The sequence below is a fragment of the Diprion similis genome, chromosome 8, assembly GCF_021155765.1.
Source record: "Diprion similis isolate iyDipSimi1 chromosome 8, iyDipSimi1.1, whole genome shotgun sequence".
Lineage (NCBI taxonomy): Eukaryota > Metazoa > Arthropoda > Insecta > Hymenoptera > Diprionidae > Diprion > Diprion similis.
Genome location: NC_060112.1, coordinates 21404879 through 21420809, shown reverse-complemented (window position 1 = coordinate 21420809; position 15931 = coordinate 21404879). Strand labels below are relative to the sequence as shown.

General features: G+C 43.5%; 1 protein-coding gene across 2 annotated transcripts in view; it reads left to right on the top strand.

The window, feature by feature from the left end:
* Positions 1–15931, top strand: part of LOC124409782 (polypyrimidine tract-binding protein 1) — a 338073-nt gene that overhangs the window by 74814 nt on the left and 247328 nt on the right. The window lies entirely within an intron of this gene.

Below are 15931 nucleotides of genomic sequence, written 5' to 3'. Positions count from 1 at the left end.
GTCAAAGCGGTTCGCAGTCATCTAACGCCAAAAGTTTCCGACCAATTTATACCAACAGTCATCCCTCAGCTTCATTTCCATAACGATAGTCTTGACAATTTTCAGCTCAAGTAGCTGAAACCGCAACGGATATGCAAAACTTTTAAGTTTGTCAGTCGCAAGCATTCTCCAAAAATGAAAGAAAAAACATAAAAAACAATCATCGCCAAAACCTCCTCATTGGGCAAAAAATTTTCTCAGTATTAACTCATTCTCGTCCCCTCTGTGCGGTGTAGCGTAAAAAAATGACCCTATGTTTCAGAGAAACATGAGCAGGTAAACACATGTCGAGCACTTACCCGAATTCCCCCTTACTAGGAACATAACAGAACCGTGTCCACGCTGCAGACATAGATTGCAGGCTGAAGTGTGCTCCATAAATTCGCACTTAAATAAGCCACCTTGGTGGGTATTAGGAGACCGCGAGCCTCGGGAGGGATGATTTAGAAGCCCGCTGTATGGCCTCCTGGCACTTAACCAGGTTCTGTCCTCCGCGCTTTGCGCTGCGTCTCTTGTGCACGCCGCCTCTGTAGCTCTGTCATCGGTTACTGCCCAAACTGTCAAAATCATCCGTAAATTAAAGAGCGAAGGCCTGCGATCCTTTCTTCAATTCCTCTGATTGGCCACCTTCATCAGCTATTCGTCTGGGCTAATCGCCTTGCTTGTCCCGGCTTTCCCACCTCGGTGTTACCGAGCCATGCATCAAACGCGGTTCCCCACTTCTGTCGACGTTGCTGAGTTACTGCCTCCTGGATCGCTTTATCGCACTTAACGACTGCAGTCGCCACGCACGCTTCTGGGTGTGCAACTTAGCCTGGCGTCAACGCTCAAACACTGAACCCCGCATCCCGCCACTCGTTCATCTCGCTAGAACGGACTTGCCATGGATCCGGCAAACAACGTTGCAGGGAGGCTTTAACCAATTTACTCTCGGATCGTAGAGGCGTAAATCAACTGGCATTACACAAGTATGTTCATCTGGGAATGGAAAAGGTCTTCGAAGGATAAGGCACCGAAATAATAGATCAAACATACTCACAAAAAAGGTATCGCTCAGCTCCATTTCTCCGACTGGATTCCTTTTTCAATATGTTACAGTAGACTGAAAACTGAGCGACATGTATTTTTTCTTTTATCTGACATTCAATACACCATAGGGGGTGGTTTCATTCAAATACATCAAGCACATCAAGTAATCACCCCGTTGGATGCCCATTTGTGGAGGTCGTTTTCATCCTCTTAAAGTATTTAATGGCAGATAAAAAAAAACATGTGTCGCTTAGTTTTTAGTCTACTGTAACATATTACGAACGAACTTAAATCGGAGAGATCCACCTGAGATACCCTCCTTGCCAGTAAAAAGTTTTCACTCCACATTAATACGACGACATCGCAGGATTCATATATTATACATTTTTCTCTCACTTTTAACGGATCTATTATTAACCATTACGGTTCGGGTGTTTCACTCCTGAATGCTTCCATGCAGCCTAATATTTATCGAAAGTAACCACACGGTCAAAACTTGGAAGGGTCAATATTTCGAATGGCTGATATATCGACTTGTTGACCCTTCCAAATTTTGACCCCACTCCATTCTAATATTTCGAAGTTCTTTCATCCCCCGTTTCTTTCCGGAAAAAATCTCGTCGATCGGGCCGAAAGTGAGTGCCGAAATGTGGCAGAAAAGTGGACGGCAATCGAATCAGCCGTCGTCGTTTGGTGGAATCGGTGCAATTGCAGATGCCGTTGCTCGTGGATTTGTAGCCAGTGATGCATCACCGGCGGAGATTAATGCGTTGTATAAACAATTTGTTACGAGGAGAAATGGCCTGCCGTAATAATAATGATTACATCATTAGCTTTTCATCGAGGTTGTTTCATTTTCTCCTCCTCGACCTCTCGATCACTTTCATCGTTGCTTACAGTGCAGTTCCACAGGCGCACGCTGCCGCCTACCGTCTGTATCTAGTCTGACTAATTGCCTTTCCTCGCTTACCCACGGAGCTTCTAATACCCGGTGATCAACTAGTTCTACCCAAAAGTAGCACCCGTTGACATCGTTGCAACGCGCAGTTGCAAATGGAACACCGTACTGTGTGTACACGGAATTTCTGACACAAATGAAATTTCTCCACCCCTCACCCCTCGCCGTGCAGCGGTCGCCTCACAACTTGACTTTGTAAAATTGCCTCGGCCTGGTTTAATGTCACTTCCTCGATGCTCTTCTTCTCACCTCCTCAGTTTCTGCCCTTTCCTGAAATTTTCCGTGCGTCGTAACGGAGCGCTTTGCGTCCTAGGAATTCTATTTTCCTCCTCCTTATAGCCATGAATAATTATGGAGGCGTCCATTAATTACGTGCAGAGGTTTGTTTTTAAATCTAGACCCCCCCCTCCCCATCACGTGAGATTCACCCTATAAATTTAAATAATTAATTTTCACTAAAGTTCATGTCTGGGATTGATTTTGCGATACAAAATTTTATCTGTTATAATAATGTATGTTCTCTAAATTAAATATTTGTCGTGTGATTTTTATTGATCCCCCCCCCCCCCCCTCCCGTTAAATGGTATTTGGTGATACTTTTACACCCCCCCCCCCCCCCCCCCCCCCCACGTCTCAGCTCAACTCGTCCTCTTGTTGGCAAAAGTTTTTGCGAAACAGAGCACGACAGGTTTGCAAAACTGGATCTTTGGAACGCGTGGTGTGATTCTGCAGTTTGACATTTCAACACGACTTCGAGGAGAGATTTCCGCCTGAATCTCATCGCCGAGAAGGTTTTGGCGATCTATTTGTATTTCGAGATAAATCCTCGACGCATGGCATAGTTTCTTGGTCGTTTGTGCTTTGCTTGGCTTGCGGGTGTGGGGATGGTAAGTACTAGTGGTGTCTTACAATTAGTCTCGCTCCGATTGAAGCTAGACCAGATTACGACGTGATGCTTCGAGGGTTGTTTGGGACTTCGTACTTCGGGTCAGGATTACACAAAGGACGTAATCCTGGTAATGTACGGTTGACTGAGCTCAGGGAGTACGCACACCTACGGGCACGTGTGAAACACGTTCTCCCCCCGGTCTGCTCCGCCAAATTTGACTAACCACGGTTACATCATCCTTGTCCTTGAAATTTTTGCTCCTTCATACACAGTTCATGCGATTACGCCGTGACAATCATTCCAAGTAATCGCTTATCAAACATAAGGGTAGGAGTAACAAGCGTTCAACTTTTCGCCTAAGTCTATTCGTGTCCATGGAAATGTGTAAATGTGAATTGTAGAATCAGGACGAAACTACAATACAAAAGGGGGGTAAAGCAAGAATGAAAAACATGATAATTTCAACCTACCAGAGAACAAACGACGTTAGTTTCGTCTAGTCGTCGTCACTTCTTCGTCTGGATTACTCCCGTGAATTTATTAGTGCAGCTGTCACCGGATTTGCACTATTGGCTCGGCTACAGCTGGCACTAGTTTCATTCGCCGCTGACGAGACACTTACAGCCTAGCCGGTACGTGAAGTCTTCTTGTTTTTCGCTTATAACTAAATATCGGAATCAATCTTTCGGAGAATTCTCAAGAGAGCGACGAGAGGAGATGAAAATTTTGACGTCATTGTAGCAACTGTAATTTCTCATCTGCATAACATGAACGTTTTCACTTGCCCTCCTGGCACAGACATTTTCTGTTTTCTTCCTGCTCACACGTGGTTAAATTACACGTATATTCTGAAGCATTTATGTCGGAATTTTTGTAACGCTAACTTTAAGGTGCTTATAAAGACGCGTTGTACACCTCGAAAACGCGGGGATACAAAACTCCCATACCGCTCAAGCGATCAGAGTGAAACTTGGGCAATTAATGCCTTATTTTGGCAAAAAGTGGAGCGACTTTTTAATTTTTCAAAGTTTGAAAAAAAAATTTACAGATTGGCTTCCACCCACAGAAATTGGCCAAATTTTCACAGTTGCACTGAATGGATCGAACTATCCGATATGATGCCACTCAGCGGTGATGAAATACACATTTTGAGCCCAGTCCCATGAAATTTGATGGTGAAATGACGAAATGGCAGCTGATTTGGTTTTCGATCACGAAGTACACCGAAATCTCATTTTGGCGACATTTGTTACCGACATTACGCGCATGCCGGTAATGCATGCGTGTAATTTCGGTTAAAAATGACCGGCATGCGTGAAAGGTCGACAACAAATGTCGTCAAAATGTGATTTCGCTGTACTTCGTGATCGAAAACCAGATCAGTTGCCATTTCGTCATTTCACCATCAAATCTAATGGGACTGGGCTCAAAATGTGTGTTTCATCACCGCCGAGTGGCATCATACCGGATAGTTCGATCCATTCAGTGCAACTGTGGAAATTTGACCAATTTCTGTGGGTGGTAACCAATCTGTAAAATTTTTTTCCAAACTTTGAAAAATTAAAAAGTCCCTCCACTTTTTGCCAAAATAAGGCATTAACTGCTCAAGTTTCACTCCGATCGCTTGAGCGGTATAGGAGTTTTGTATCCCCGCGTTTTTGGCTTTTGCTCGGTCGATAATTTATTCCGTGCTTAATGTTTTTTCGAAAGGTGTGTAATCGAGAATTTGCACAACAATGAGTAATAAAGTTAGAGTGCCAAAGATACAAAAATTAAAAAATAGACAAAATTCTTCGAGGATACGATGTAACGAGCTTCTTATTATTGTAATTACTTGTGTTTGCTGACGTGGCGTTGTCATCAAAGAGAAAATTGATCGATCGTTGCAGCGGGTGCCGACAATGAATAAACGCGAGGATATGAGGCTCCTCGCGTTCCATCGATTCTAAACAGTATAATTCGTCGAGTCTTCTCCCTTAGCTCGAGGAGCAAATTGACGGGCACATTTCCGATCCCCTGAAGCCCTCGTAACATTAACGTAATCGGTTTAATTTCGTTCGAATTTATTACACCCGAGAAGCTGATGACGGGCTTTCATCGCACAAAACATCACTTCCCCATCGTGGTAACTCGTGGTTATATAATATAACACTTCCGTTATCCATGCTCACGAGAAAACCACAGGCCGTGTATACCTCACCTCCGAATAATCTAACATCTACCCTTAGCACCCAGCTGATGTATACCTACAATCGACACGGCTACTAACCCTCTTCAGAAATAAATACATTCACCCAATCACCCCCATTTTGCTCGAATTACGCTGAATATGCCAATCATCCGTTGAAATAAGAGGTATAAGAGCTCGCTAATTATACCTCGGGGAAAGAGTCGACCTAGTTGTATTGCGTGGACTCGGTAAGTCGCCGATATCGGCCGACTTAATTTCTAGCGTTGCAGATTACGATGTTGAATTTGCTGCTCCGAAGTCGTCCGTGGCGCATGACGATATGGGTTAGACGGTTTTGCGGGATAAGGGAGACGGTCTGGATCGTACCTACCCCACGTGACGAGTTCCACACCCCGAAGCTATTCGGCACAGGTACACGATGTTGCACACTTGTATATGCATGTATATACCACTATTGTGTGTACAGAAGGGTGTATAGAACGTCTCTATCCGATTGACACACGCCTCTCTCATCCCACCCCGCGTGCGTCCCAGGGCTGTGCTACTGTGTTTTGCATAAGCAAATTTGCATTGAGCGACGGTGTAGAGAGACGCGCGAGTTAACGCGTTAGGGATGAATTATGGGAATAGATAATCAGAGCCAATCGTCGTCGTCGGGTGTGGATGCGTTATGCCTACCTGTACGTATAAATAAATACCGATCACTCTATTCCAGCGATCGATAAACGATGGATCCCTTATTTCATCGGCTGTTTGTTACGCCCTACTTGTCGTGCAAACTTTATTGCCTGCTGATTCTGAATATACGCAGCACCCTGCATATTATAATATTATATATAGGTTGTCGCCTGCATGGTTGCTGGAAATTCTATCTGATACCAAAATTAATAATAACGAACAATCAGCAAGGCTATCCAGACGTGGTCGATGGCATGGACGGGGCTGCGGTGTATCCCTGGCTAATTGTCCCATCGACAAACGGTCGTTTCGTGCAATCAATGCGCCATTTTTTTTCTCTCAACCATTTACGTACTGCAGTGGAACGACAAACGCAGCTTTTAGTTTGCTCACAGAGACACTGTGTCGTCTTTACCCATTTTCCAGTTTTCTTTCTCGCGACGAAGCGTGAAATTGGTGAAAGTATTCGTAATTGATGATAATTGAAGGTGTGTGAAGATTTTTCTTTCAATTCCAACGATTTCGAAATATACATACATTCCAATATTGTATCAACGATAAACTGGACGAATGCTGGACGGATTTATATTGCAAATTGGTTTTCATCAAACTTGATAAGAAGACGAGTATCGATAAGAATGAAGCCCTGAAAAATGGCGTAACTTGATTGAAAAAAGATCGAGGGGATAAAAATACATCCCTGAAAAACACTTTTAACTGCCTTGCGCAAGCATGAGCGTGTAACCTTTGACTTTTCAAAGCTTTCGGCACGGCACAGGTGCGCGGTTATTTGCATCGCATATTTAATTTAACCCCCTCACCCCACCAAAACCTGGTGACCCTTTATACTTTCTGCATGCACGTAACGCGCTTCATTTTCATCTAATAACCTCGCTAGTCATGCCCGTGCCGGTGCTTATTGTAAGGAAAAAAACGTGACCTCGATACCTCGATTCAACCCGACGTATTTTGGGGGTAGATTCAACGACCCGGCAGAAGCGATCGTAGATCGTTGATAGCGAAGGCTGACAATCCTGTCTCCCTCTTTTTTTTCCTTTTTTTTTCCTCTAGGGCCTTTCGCACTATATTCTTATAGATCAGTACAAGATCTTGTGCCTATAAGATTTGCGCTCACAACAGGATGATCGACGTGTTGATACACTTACGGATGGTTAATGAAAATACGAGGATAGAAAAAAAAGATGGCCGCTCTATCGCAATAATTATCATTTCCATATGAAGTGGCCCATGTTTATTCAATGCCATTCATTACCCACATGACAATATTGGTTGATGGGAATTGCTTGTATTCCGTAACACGCGCTATTTGATATGCGGGTGCCTCTGTTCGCCCACCTGACAGTCTGCTCGTCCGTTTGCCGACGAGGGCGAGTCGGTCTCTCCCTTCATCCCCTTTCCCTCTCCTCTCTCCCTCTGCCTTCCTCTTTCCCCTTCATCGTTCCGCACTCTCTCTCGCTCCTGGCATCCTGAAATGACTATCCGTCGACCACCGCTAAAGTGAACCGCCGAACTGTATGATAACGCTAATCACCTATCCACGCACCGTTAACCACCGAACCACCCTGCCTAGTCTCGGAGTTCGTTAATTTATGCATTTTGTTGCCCACTTGTTCACGGTCGGGGAGTAACGCTGTGCATGCGTGGGATACCTACATCGTCTCTGACAACGAGCTTTGGCCTTTTAAGATACAGTCCAGGCGAAATCGCAGGTTCGAATCTAGTTCTAACGGATCGTCGAAACGGCACGAAACTGCTGAAACCCCTGACAATCAGTCCCTCGTGTTAGCGTTCCTCGGATGACCAGCTCGCGTGCTTTAATAACAGTGCGAAATGGGTGCAGGCTTGTGGTTGGTTGGGTAGGTGGTAAGTAGGCATGCGGTGCCGCGGTCTCAAAGATGATTGATAACCGAGTTCGCCGGATGAAACGTAGGTACAGAGAAACCGTCCGTGGGTATAGGCCAGACATTAATAATAATAAAGGGCTCATTCTCCACAGTCCTGGGCGAGTCTGCAATACGTTTATGCAGTAGGCGCTTACGTTTCGCAAGCAAGAATCGCGCAACCGGAATGGCGGTGGATGGATGCACGCCGACTTCACGATGCAGAAGCTGTGTTGTCGCTCGGATGGTTCATATTCACCGTCGCTACTCGGGGACAGGGGTCGCATTGTGCCCAACTGACGTATCTGCAACTTTGCCCCAGATACAGCCGCTGAATGGATTCGTTTATTGAATTTCATGCCTACCTCACCCTTCGTTCAACCCCCTTCCCCTCCCTTCATCGCTCTTCTTCCTTTACGCTCCTCCACACCGCAGACTCGACGACAGCCATTTCCAAGAGTTGTGATTATTGCGCAATATCAATCCCGCACCCATTTATTCGCCCGTTCGTTAGCAACAATAAGTTCCGCGTTGAGGTTATAGGGGGCCAGTTACGATCCATGGCGGACTCTTCGCCCTGAAGTTGCCCTGCTTAACTGAACGATGCTCGATGAGCAACAGAGCGTGCGGGAGCTTTTCTCTTACTGCCACGGCTAATGCTGCTACATCCTATTGTTAATCCGGATTTGAATCCTTGATAATATGTTCAACAACGTAACACCCATTAGGTACATACCTGATGCTGCATCTACACCCAGGCGCAGCTTATAATAATTATAATTATTATGTACCGTTTATACCAAGCATCGTTTCGTTGTTGACCCTACATAACCTACCTACTTGCCTGCCTACCTTATACTTGCTCCTCGTCGCCAGAGTTTTGATGAATATTTAAAAAATTGAACATCTTCCATTAGCGGTTGGTTGGTAAAACATTTTAAAGTATAGGTATACAAGTTCGCGTAAATGTTGTATGGATATATAGAGCTTGTTTATTTTATCCGAATACCGTCCGCTACCTTCCAAGAAATATTTAATCATTGTATACAGAGCATGGTGTACTTCACCACTGTCCCATAACCACTTTAGGATATTATTATTATTATTACTATTATCGTTATTATTGCTGTTGTTGTTGTCGTTGTACCTTGCTAGAATATTAAGTACAGATTCAATGGCGTTGGAATTATCTTACGAATTTGAATCAATTCAAATAATAGATTCTACAGGATGAATGACGTTGCTCTGATTTCATTCATCGAGGTCTTTGACATCTGGAATGAATTAATAATAACCACTCAAGTAACGTTATCGAATAACTTTCTTTTGGTCACTTTCGCGTCATATTATTTGACGATAAATTAAAACGAATGCCATATTGTTTACACCTTTATTCCGGTCGTTTTACTCTTCCCACAACCAGACAGAATAAATATCGAGTTTTTTAATCACTGCAGTGTGACCGAATCTGCCTAATTTCCCCATTTATTAAAGTCACCCGTTGAATAAACGTGCAGGATCATTTGCGTCCCCGATCCAAAGGTGAAGCGACGACACCCCGTGGGGTGAAATCACCCCCCCTCTCACCACGTTAAAAGGTTGGGGGTAGAAAAAGAAGGGAACGACGCGACGCCCGGCGTCAGATGTACGCGTGGAAGGTTGACAGGGATGCACGAGTGCCAGACGGGATGCCGAGAGGCAGGCGCCGAGACTTGTTCATTGACGCCTGACGCGGTAATTAATTACGGGAGCATCGCTAAATATTAAAAGCACTCGCGCCTGCTGCTTCATTCGGTGAATCCTCGCCGGTATGTGGATTCCGTGGAGAACCCGTCTAGACGCGAGGTGTTGTTCGTATTATTTTCGACTTTCTTTTTGTCGAATTTCATTTCTAATGCGTGGCCGTGAGTTGACTTATCAAGTGATTAGGAGGTGGCGGAGGTAATCGGATTTAGCATGATTTTTTATTTAGCAAACTCAGGAACTACACGTCGACAAAACCCTCTAATCCCTTGAACGAAAAATAGAACAACAACAATAATGGCATAATCGAGTGTTGGACGATTTTCGTGGCAACAGTTCGTCGAATAAATTGTATCGCCGAGTGAACACATTCCTACGTAAGTAGATTTTTGGTGGGTGGAAATGAGGAAATACCGCGAATAGATCGAAACCAAACATATGTTAACACTGGGTTAAGGTCCAGACTTGCGGATGGTGTTAAATTCATTTACGATCGGTGATCCAGAATTGATCTTTGGCCCCTCCGTCGATCCGGACCACCTATTTTCAGTGCGCGTTTAGTATATATTTACACAAGTAACGCGAGACGGTTGAAACTGTCAGTTTAGTAGCAGAATTTCTTCCGATAAAACTGATGTACGAGTACGATGTACGCGAAGCTTTTCTCACCTCGTCGTAAATCGCTTATGTAGTTTAGGTGGTGCGCAATCCGCTTACAAACAATAGTCTCGCGACGTTTAACCACCTCGTTGCACTTTAGCGGATCGATCGATCGATCGTCACGATCGAAATCTGGATGCTTGAGTCGGCAGCCGTTTTCCAGCTCTGAAACATTGTCATTTACCTCCTGCAGCGGTCAGTGAACTTCGTGAGAAACGGAGGAATTATAAACGGTCGTAGAAACAATTCTTTGAACGTAGGTCTGCAGGACCACCCATGTGCGTTGCGCCAAATCACTTCGACGCCGGTTTCTCGACGGTAACCGAATCCCGCAGGATGTTGATTCAGTTCGCTATTAGTTTGGATTATTGTCACTCGATCCCGCCGAGCGGTGTCGTTGGCTTATCGCTCATGGCCTCACTATTTTCTTATTCAGACTCTTTGTGCGTGAAACGTGACTTCAGGAAGAGAATATTGAGCCAGTATAGAACAGCAACATAGAGTTTCTGCACACCCGCACCTATACGTGGAAAAGTTGATAAAACATATGGAGTATACTTGCGTCATTGTTTGGCAAAACTTTGTTAGCACACTGCAAAAGCAGAGATATTTACGAGTGTTTATCATCTGATCGCAGTCGGTACGTAAGATTTGACACGTGTAAAGGTGAAGAATAATAGAAATGAAAAAATAGCCCAGGACAAAAAGCCAAAGATGTAAAAGATAAAGGCAATGTCTCCTCGATGATCTTTGTCGTTTCGACCTGCCTTCACCCGGAGCAGAAGCAGAAGCAGAAGCATGAGGAAGAGAAGATCTGAACGGGGTGCGAGATCAAAAGTAACGTAGAAACAGTGAAAGGGAAAGAGAGAGAGACAGAGAGAGAGAGAGAGAAAGAAAGAGAGCGAATGGAGGTGAACCCGAGTGACGACTGCTTCTGGAAATAAAAGCTCTATCGTCACGCGCCGATAGTGGACTACCGGTGAACGGAAAGAGGGTATTGTTTCGCTCGAAACGTGTAATCCGTAGGCACACATATCCTACACATGCATGCTCTGTGGTGTGTTACGTACGAACGTGTAGCTCTCTACCGATGCATAAAAATTCACCTCATAAATCCGTTTCGTTCAACAAAGGTAGAACCTGCACGTCTACGTCCGGGGGGTTCAGGTGTGCCGAGATTTTGCCTGACTTAGATTTTATAATGGAAAAAAATCACCCCGCGTTAATTTTGGTAAGCGTGCGCGGTGTCTATAGTCGTAGAATATCTCTGAGTAAAAAGGAAATGTTAGCCGTGTTATGATAAAAACTTACAACTTATTCCTCGCTGAATCAAACCCTGCATTGAATTCACTTTTTCACGCACGGTTGACGTGTACGTCCAACTCTTTATGTCCACATGTGAATAGTCAGTCAGTCGGTGTGTTAATAACCAGCATATTTGTCTCTGATTGTAGTATAATGTAAGGGTAAAAAATACTTGGAGAACGATTTTTGTATTATGTAAAAAAACAGCAGATTTATTTGTACTCACCCCGAGGGTCAATATTAATGCCAATTTTTTGGTGAACTTCTGTCAATCTATAGGTATAATTTATCAGCAATCCTCAAATTTCGATGAAATCGGTTCGGAATAAGTTTATATTATTTCAATTATAATAATGATTGAAAAGAATATATATTTTCAACTAACGGTATACATACAACCGTATTTATCAATGGAGAATGATTTTCTTAGCAATCAGTTCACGAGTTATAAATAAACAAACGCTGCATGAACACTAATATTGACAAGCAAGTGCAGTGCCTGGATTAGCCGTATACGCGTAACGTAATCATTAACGGTTAGGAGCTGAGAAGTGGGGAAAAAAATTTTTTTTTGTTTAATCTACGTGACATCGATCGTTGCCTCATTTCTCCCTGTATAACTGGCCTATACAGTGACAAAGCGGTAGAATGTTCGAACCACAGCGAGTCGTCGACGTGGCCATAGATATGTTGTGCGGAAAGGTGACAACGACCACCAACCGCCATATGGCCCCGGGAGTGGCACGATATGCCAGCCTGTATATTTATCCGATAAGTTTAATCGCCAGACGGCCATTCCCCTCCCTCTCCTTCATCCCCTCATCCCTCTATATGCCGCCGTATCCTCCCACCACTACATCTCTTCCTTTGCCACCTCTCATCTCTCGAATGTGATCTTCGCACATTATTGTAGGTATAGCTATTATGGTGTAGAAACTGGAGTAGCAGGGTGTATATGGTTTACAGACGTCGATAATCAGTTTCGAGGGTTTTCAACGATAGATAGAAGAGAATAGATCTTAAGGTGTAAAAAGTGAGACTATATAGTAGCAGAGAAAATACAGTATCTCGAAAATTAAGTTAAATCTACAATCTAGATTATAGTAAGTCAGTAGCAGCGAGAATCTGCATAGTAAGAGTTGAATAGTTAGATAGGCAGATAGATACTGAGATTCAATTTATTTGCCTTGACTTGTAAGAAGCCCAAAAACATACAAGTGTTATCGATCGAGAGTCAAGTTAACAAGCGTGGAAGTTACTTGGGAAAATTGAGCAAATCAGCTGATTACGAGAAAATCTCTTGTCTAATTAATGGTTGCGATTATTTTCTGTAAATGATTTTATTCTAGATTTTATTCGATCTGATATCGTAAAGTTTCAATACGATCGAATCGTGAGGAAAAATTGATTTTCGCTCGGTTGGAGAATCGATTTTTCAGGTCAACTTTTATACAACCCAATAAACGTAATGTGCTCTTGTAATAACAAACCACCGATGACGACATAGGAAAATTTTCACCTAGTAACTGTATTGTGCGTCGTTGTGTTTATCCTAATCGCAAACCGTTTTGTGTAATTAATTTTTTTTCCAATTCTCGTATCCCCGATACGCTTATAGCAGCACGTGTTACGCCACAGCCATGATTGATAATGGGCGATCGCTTATACTATTTGTAATATCGAACATCGCAAATGTTGTCATTGAACTCAAACCACGCATGTGGCGACCAAGTTTTTTACTTTTTATTTTTCATTTGTGGAATCGCTGTCACTCTTTACTAAAACTTGTTTGTTTTCATGGTCAAACAGTCCAAAGTGTTTTGGAATTAAATTTTAAAAAATTTCAGAGGGTAGAAATGATTTCAATTGCAATGAACAGAGAAATTCTCACGTTATACTTCCGGTGTCAATATTGAGAACATTCACGACTCGTAACTCTTACGTACACGAGCAATCTAATTGTTGTAAATACCGATTAGTCAGCGTGGGTTAAAGAATTTTTTTTATCAATGTCCGATCAACGAAGTCAATCACTTTTATACTGTATGCAAGGAACTTGGAAGCATTTTCCGCAGTGATCACTCGTACAAAGTTGAATAATCATAGATTGATACGATTAGCTTTCAGCGTCGCAGAATCAAATAATAGGACAGATCACGATTGATCGTGCGTAATTATGATTGAGCATCCACGTTAGCTATGGATATTCTAGCTGCCGGTGGACAGCCCTTTAATTTGGTTATCGTGGTTCACGACGGGTCAATTGTATTTATCAAGGAATTAACCGATGAACAGATAGAAATATATTAACCAAATTCGGTCAAAACGCGTCCGGCTGACAGCCGGCGGTTCCTCGACAGTAATTCGATTCATAAACTCTGTTCAACAGTTCCGGAACTCTTGGCTGTCTTTGCGCTCACAAGCATCGTACAGCCGATTGGACAAAATGAAAGAGATGTTTATTACGCCTAAGATATTCGGTTTGATTTACGTGCCACGTTTTTTTTTCCACATCATCGTTCAACGAAAACAAAAAACGGAAACTAGCTCTTGAGACTCTGAAGGCAGTTCGTTCATATTATTTACAAAGACACAGTGTAATTTCTACGTCGAGTTCATTATCGTCATTATAGTTAGCTGGTTCACTTAAACACTCGTCATCCATCGTTTCAGAAATACAGTCGAAGTAAATTTCTGAAAAATTTGCACAACGAGAGTAAATTCAACTGTTAACTTAGAACCGGAAATGTCTCATCTCCCGACACATTAACAAGCCAGTAAATTCTCTTTGATCGTTTGTGAAAGCGGTTGTCCGATGGTAAAAATACCACATCGCTGGTCGACTGGAGCTGGATAATTTGCTGGGCACAGCGTGACGGATATTCTTCCTAATATCCTAGGGCATTGCAGTTCGTTTGTCCTTTGGACGCAGGTGAAGTCGTACTTCGAATGAATCGCGTACACACCTGGTATGCATCGCATCGCGAGCTCGGAGACTCTCTGAGATAACTGAAATTCTGCAACGTCGGGAGATCACGCGCTTGACGGAGCGAGAACGAATCCCCAAGTCTATAAGTTCGAGCTTATGGGCGAAAACGTGGAAGGAACGGTTTTTTTTTTCACTTGTTCAATGTTCGAGGAGGTGGGCAGGCACACGTAACTGCAGGGAAATATATTGAACGAACAACTGGCCGTGTTCAACCGAGAACAACTTTGACACATTTCCTGCAGCTTCTGCTGCTCATCATATTCCGTGAATTCCGTTTTTCCCCGATTTCTGAGGCAAACGACCCGCTCTTAGATTTGGGTCCAAGATCAACTTCATCTTCAAACTGTTTTTGCGTCAGGATGGTCAACTCGCAGTCCACCTATTAAGAAGTCTTAAACGAATACCAAAAAATGAAATTTTGATTTTTGAACTGAACAAATGAAAGCGGTTTATGTTCGCCTTTTTTCATAGCGTTCGAAGACATCGGCCAGAAGAAAACGAGTTGAGACAAATTGGCGAATACGAGAATACCGACGAAGATCGTCGATCGTTGTCTCAGCTATCCTGCCCACTTGATACTCTACAGTTAATTAAGCGACGTGTAGAACTCGTCGCTATTACAGAATAACGGGTGAACTGTTCTCGGCTCCGTGCCAACTTTTCTCTATTTTGCACCGTCTGATCGTCAGTCCAGTTCCCGGTTTGTAAGTATATCGGTTTGATTCCGACGAATTCTCACCTGCCTGTACCATCATTTGACAACTATACTTACAAGACAGTCGATACTTCAAGATTCGATTGAATGAAACATTTGGAAAAGGCTGAGTGAGTGTTAAAATGTGTATATGCATACAGCGATAGGAAATATCGTGATGCAGTCTCTGTTTATTCGACAATGTACGTGCTATGTATATAATTTACTCGTCACTCTGTCGTTTCTCATTTGCTCACATTTCGCTCGAGTTGAAACGAGAATTGTGTGCGATCGCGTGTATGTTCAGGTCTCGTGTGTATATCTATCCAGTAAAGCGTCGCGACGCCTGGTTAACGGAGAGTGTTAGACGTACGTCGACGGGCCCGAAGTGTGACGTGTATATCCGTACACGTGGAGGAGCCAGAGTCCAATTAATAATCGTTTCCAATTGGCCGCCTGGCATCGGCGTTGGCGCGGTCGTCGCGTCGTCACTTCTATAGCTATCCAGTTTCTAGTTTCTAGTTTCTAGTTTCTAGTTTATAGTTCCTACCCGTAGCTTTGGCTTCGCTTCGTAGCTCTCTGAGTTTTGAAGGTCTTTATCGACTCCAGAAACTCGGCTAATTGTAGGTTCTCGGCCGTAGGTACCTAACACCGTTCCCACTCCAGCTCCAGGAGTAGCCTAGACGATTAGGCTGCTGCCACGGCAGAGTGGTGATGAGCTGAGCTACTTCAGACGGGCACACTATTCTATTTCAAATTCAGAGTCTCTGTACCAACATGAAGCGAACCTCTCGAAAGGGCTCGAGCTTGTCATTACACTGGCAGAAGTAGGCATGGTAATTGGCGTTGACTTTG